The sequence below is a fragment of the Dipodomys spectabilis genome, unplaced genomic scaffold, assembly GCF_019054845.1.
Source record: "Dipodomys spectabilis isolate Male_0828 unplaced genomic scaffold, ASM1905484v1 ptg000069l, whole genome shotgun sequence".
Taxonomy (NCBI): Eukaryota; Metazoa; Chordata; class Mammalia; order Rodentia; family Heteromyidae; genus Dipodomys; species Dipodomys spectabilis.
The window spans coordinates 22,407,351-22,413,589 of record NW_024870746.1 but is presented as its reverse complement, the minus strand read 5'-3'; positions in this window follow the sequence as shown (position 1 = coordinate 22,413,589).

Here is a 6,239-nt window from a genome sequence, read left to right as displayed (position 1 = left end):
TCAAAGGTACAAGGTGCTCTCTCTCCATAGCCACCTTCTCTACTCTATACTTCCAGTGAGGGGCAAGGGCCTTTGGGCTCTACCTGGGAGGGTGGTGGGAGACCTTATAGATTTAGAACACGAGAGCTTATGCTTTTCCCCAGGTATCCTGGCCAAAAATCAGCTCTGGGCAAGGCTCCAGCTCCCTCTGAGCTCCAATGGCCCACCCTGGACTCATGGCCCAGCTCCTCAGGCTGTGTCTGTCCCCCCCACACATCTGCTCCCAGGTGTCTGTTCTCTCTGCAGGGGAGAAGGGAGCCATGCGGAGCCAGGCATCCCAAGCTAGGCAATGTTTCCCTTTGCCTGCCCATGGGGGCAGACTCTCAGAGCCCCGCCAACGTCACAGTTCTATGACGGGCTTATTGATTTCTGCTCTTAGAGCTGTAAGTGCCACAAAACTCACACATAGCAAATTCAGAATTCAAAACCCAACCCCCGTGTTTCAAAACTGCACAGAAGCCTTGCCACCATGGCTGGTCCTGTCTTTCTACTCTCGACCTGAAGCACACACATTTTCTTTAGGTAAGATAGAAAACTCCAAAAAAAATTTTTTTTTTTTGGAGAGGGGGAAAGAGAAGAAAAGTTGAAAAAAATTAATACCACTAGCTTGGCTTTTACTGCTGTTGATTTTAGAATAGTTCCTCACATTTGCTATATTTTTTTTTCTAACTCCCTTAACAACAGACTCTTCTGCTTGGCTCCAAAAATAGAGACAAATGAGGGGTCTGAGCCAGGAGAGGGGGAAAAAAATGTTCCCACTGTACAAGTGGGGAAACTGAGGCTTGGGGTCAGAAGCAGCTGCCAGTTCTGTCTGTCATCTCTTCCCATCTGTCCTCCCTCCCCACCCATCGACAACCAGACAGCAAATGGAGGTAGGTAAGTACTGGCCACCAGGTGAGAAATCTCTCAGGAAGAGGGCAGAACAGAGGTGCAAAGGGATTCTCTTTGTCTCTGTGTGCTGGGAGCCTGTTCTTTGATGCTAGCCTCTTCCTGAACATCTGTCCAGCCCTCTCAGGAAGGCTGCCTGCCACCTCTGGGTGAGATACTCAGGCGAGAGTTCCAACTCCACATTCAGTTTACATTATCCTAGGTGCTTGGGCCCAGAAACACAGAGAACTTGACACCTGGGGTCACTCAGAGTGGAGGAGGGCTAAACATCAGAGGGAGCGTGCCTGACAGAAACGCTGGTGCTGTGGGTTTAGTCATTAAGATGAATGGACATATAGACCAGTCATTGGCTGTGGGAAGAAGCAGTCCCTGCTCACAGCACCCATCCATGAGAAGCCCGGGCCAGGGGAAGGCTGCAGGGAAGAGGCCCTGGGTCCCACTGAAGCACTTATCCTCTGTCTAGTTCACAAACTAGACTCTTCTTCCTCAGGTACCTTTGTTCTTAGGGAGGGGAAAGAAAGGAGGGGGCAGGAAGCCAGGGGAGCTGGGAGGGGAGGTGGGAGGTCAGAGGTCAACGTAATATTTACCCAGCCCAGCCAAGGCCTTTCACTTTTATGAAGCAGGAAACCACTTCAAAGCCCAACATCCCTCTGCACTCCTCTCTCTGCCTGCTGGTCCTCTTGCCTCTCCAGGAAGGCAGGGCTTTGTACTCATCCCTTTCCTGAGCCTTCCATGTTCTCTCCCTCAGGGGCAAGAAGATTTCTGCCTACCTCCCACTCAGAGAGGAGAAAGGACTTGCCTTAATCACTCACCCGAGCAGTTAGACCCCATGGCCTCTCCCTGGCCATGTGAACTGTCCCCAGAGTGTTCTTATCCACTGTGAAAGTCCAAACTTGAGGACTTGTGGGTGGCCCTAGTGCCTCCTTTAAAGCCTTCACTCCAATGAGAACAACACAGCGACTCAGGACCACAAAGGCCTTAGGTCTTGGAGTCATGAAGGTTGCACACATACAGAAGGCATAGAAGCACCAGGGTTTCCTGGGCCTTTTGAGATGTAAGAATCCTCGCTCAGGGAGCAGAATCCCTGTATTGTCCCTGCCCAGGCTTCCCCAGCCTTGATCAGACTTCATAAGTCCTAGGGACACCAGTGCCTTCTGTTATGGGATTTGAGTATGAGTAAAGATCTGTTTCTGTTGATGATGATCATTATTCTTATTTTAAGGTAGTTGTACAAAGAGATTACAATTCCATAAATCAGCTGATGAGTACAAGGATTCTTGATGAATGTCACCCCTTCCCATTCTCCTCCATTTCTCCCTTCCCTTGAGTTACACAGTTTGAGATCTTCTTTTTAACCTCTCTCCATTAGCCCTCCTTGGACTTCTTTCCAGAAACTTTGAAAGAGAGTGGGTGTCCTCCCTCCCCCCCCCCCCAGGTGGCCAACAAATGGCAGAGTGGCCTCCCCCATCCCACCCAAAGTGTGGTGGTGAACGTCTGAATTTTCTCTTTTAGGTGGTAGCTCAAACCTGTAATCCTTGCTACTCAATTTCTCAGACCCTCAGATGAGAGACTTGCTAAACCAGCCCAGGCAGAAATGTCTATGAGACTCTTGACTGAAATAAACCAGCAAAAGGCTGAACGTGGAGGTATAGCTCAGGTATTAGAGAGCCAGCCTTTAGCCAAAAGTAAGCCAAGCAAGAGCAGGAGTCTTGAAGTCAAGCCCCAGTACACACACACACACACACACACACACACACACACACACACACACACACACACACACACACAACTGAAGACATTTATGGGTGGGTAACAGCAGGACTCTATACACTTTAACATGAATATGGATGAGTAATGACATGACCTGTGAACCATAGGAGTATCCACACAGCCGGCTCTGGGGACACCGAGAGGGATGTAATTTACAGGGACTGCAACATGTAAACTAGAGATCTTGCCTTAGGATGTTGACTCTCTGGAGGCAACTGGAGTGTTGTCAGCTTAAAATCTGCAGGCCAGAATGGGGGGAAGACTGGGTGAGTTCGAACATCAGCTAGTCCCTCTTGAACTAAAGTTCTCTGCCACCTCCCGTCTCTCTCCTAGAAATCTACACCACACTCAACAATGGGGAGCCAAAACTCAGAGGAGCTCTTTCTCTCTCTGCTTTCAGTCCCTCCTTCTACTAATCATATTTGGGGGTACATGGCTTAGGCACCCCTTTCCCTCACACCCATGGAGTGGGAGGAAACTTACAGAACTCACGGAGTTCCTTAAAAGATACCAGCTATTGTTCTTTCTATCTCTGAGCTGGGAGCTGCTACATTCTTCTTGGTAATCGATCCCTATTTATTTAAACTTAAATGGATTCCAATTGTTGCCTTCAGTGTCTTTCTGTTTGGTTCAGGGCAAGGGGCAAAAATAGTAGTGTCACAACTCAAACATGCAGGTATAAGGTGGGCATGAGGGGTGAGGTTCTCCTCACCCCTTTCGTAGCCAGGCTCTAAGGGAAGGAGTTTAATTTAATATGGAACAGCAAGTCTGGAAGTCTCAGTTCTCAGGGAGACCTGAGAGGTTCTGTGGCATCTCAGACAGACTCTGCTTTCCTTCTAGAGCCTAGCGCAAACTCACATCTGTGTGTGTGTGTGCGGGGGGGGGGGGGGGGGGGGGGGTGAGGGGGGGAGGGAGGGGGGGAGGTGGTCACAGAAGGGAGAGAATCAGTCACTAGCTAGTATTCACTCTGAGCCCTAGGAGCTCTCCCCTCCTCTCCCTTCTGAAAGGCAGGTTGAACTTTTGAAGGGCAACTCCATTGCCTTTTATCTCTCATCCCGAAAGTAATTTTAGCCAAGGAAAAGCAGGATTAAACTTTTCATAACACGAAGCATTTATCTTGTTTTTCTTCTTTCTTTCCTCTGTCCTCCCTCCCTTCACCTCACTTCTTGACCCAAGGTAAATTTAAGCCAAAGAGAAACAGAGATTAAATGTCAGGGGATGGTCAGATGTGAGGAGACTCCCGGTCTCTCTGGCCCCCTGCCCAACCCAGCACTTCAATGTTTTTCCCACTCTCCTGTTAGGCAGTTATTATCTCCTTAGATGAGAGAAACCTTGGGACTCTGTGCACTCACTCACTTTCTCTCCATATTGTCCTCTGTTGAAATGAAAAAGGGGGAATTAGAATTCAGCGAAAGGCTCCCACGGAGAATATGAAGACAAAGATTAAATCAGGGATACAGCATTGACACGCGTTTAGTGCCTGAGTCTTTTTCTAAAACGGTCTCCTTCGGAGCACAGTTGCGAACACCTGAGACCATTTTGAGAACTTCTATTTAGGAAGTTAGGAGAGGAGAAGGCATGGGAAAGGAAGGCAACTTGAGGATGGGCCAAAAAAAAAAAAAAAACTCTTGCAATAGAGCCTCTTGGCTGGCCGGAGACTAAACTGCCTGCTAAATTGAGCACAGGTTCCCCTCCCTCCCCGCTGCGACCCCATAACCCCCTGCACGGGCTGTTTAATGCAACAGGCGCCTTCTGGCACCCCCTCCTCCACCCCTCCTGTACAACCAGACAGAGGCCGGGAGGTCTCACTGTCCGCCATAGGACCCTACCAGTTGTGCTCTCTGGGGAGTGACAGCTGGGAGTTTCTAATATATCTCAGCTTTTTTTTTTTTAATCGGGGAAAAAAAGCACAAAAGCCAGTTTTAGGCCAAACCTGGTTTTCAAGAGTCCCCTCTAGTGGAGATAATATGCTACTTCGGCTTCCCCATGAGCCCACGCAGTCCCTGGCCTGGACGGACTGAGCGGAGCCTCTGTCTGCACCTGCTCCTTCTCCTTGCTAGCAGTTCCCTTGCTCACTCTCTGCTTCTGCTCTCAGCACTTCCGCCCCACCCCACTGCCAGTCTCGCTGACTTTATCTATCCTTTCTGTCTACCCTGCCTGTCTCTGTCGATCGGGGTCCACGTCGGCATCTTGACTTCTGTCTTTCCACGGTGTGCGCCTTTGAGCCTGCATCTTGATCGGTATCTTTGGTCCACCTGCTGCTTTTCTTGGAAGTTCAGTGCTGACTAGCGAGGATGTTTATCCTAGGGCTGACCTCAAGGGGCTAAAACACAGACTCCGATTGAGAGCCTATGAGAGACAAGCTTTCCTGGAAGGGAAAATGCTTTGGCAAAACCTCCCTCTCCTCCACCGGCCTCTACTCCCAAGCAAACTTAGGCCTGATTAGTGTATCTCTGTTGCTGAAGCTGTCTACACCTGAGTTCAGGGCTCTGGTCTTAGAGCTCTGTGTGAAATCAGCTTTCTCCCTTCTCTCTCATTCTTCCCACCTCCCTGCCTGCTCTGTAGTCTCTGCCCTGTAACCGCCATGCAAGAGACTGGCAATGCTAGCGTGAAGGCTAATAGGTAGAGCAGGACTGTTGCCAGTTCAGGCTGAAGGACAGAAGGGGCCAGTGAGGGCCAGGGACTGAACCTGGGGCTGTAGGGGCACAAGGAAGCTGGGTCACAGAGCCTGCTGGCGGGGGGGAGGGAAGACCAGGGGAAAAACACCTGCTGGTTGTCTGGGTTTCCCAGAGATATCCTTCTACTCAAGTGAGAGACCAAGCCAGGCCAGGCGAGGAGGTTAATGGTTAACTGCAGGAGCAAGGGGCCAGTGGCAGTGCACTAGGCCTGAGCTCTTCCTTGCAGTTCTCCACCCACCTTTCCTCCTTGCTCCTCATCCTCTCACCAAGAGTCAGGACCCTGCTCCCCAACAAAGAACTTTCTCGCCTCTATTTTCTGCCCTCCCATTCCAGATGGAGCAGTGCAGAGTTAGATAAAGAGATTCCATATGCCTGAATGCCAGGGAACAGAGCCCTAGAGAGCCGGAGGGCTAAGCAGAGGGTAGGGGAAAGGGTGGTCCCTTCCTGCTAGCCATCCCAGGCACCTTGGGACCAGCTGTATGACTCCCCCACCCCCTGTGGAGGAACTGCTTTTCTCTCTGTCTCCATAGGGCTCACCTTTAGAAACGACCAAAAGAAAGAAATGGATGCACACCCACCCCTCATTTACTCTAATCAGGCATGAAATCTTTGTAACTAAGTGGAAAAAAAGAACCCACCAAAAAACTGTTTCCCATAGGGCACGGGTTCCATTCATCATTGTTTGAACTGAGCATATGTGATGGGAGAAATAGAATATTCACATAGCATGAATTGATAAGAGACAGGAGGGCAGAGGCGAGAGGCAGGGGCTAGTAATCAGGGATAACTTTGCACATGAGCTGTAAAACTCCCAACACCTCAAAGCCTGTTTCTAACAGTTTCCCTATGGACAGTCTTGAATTA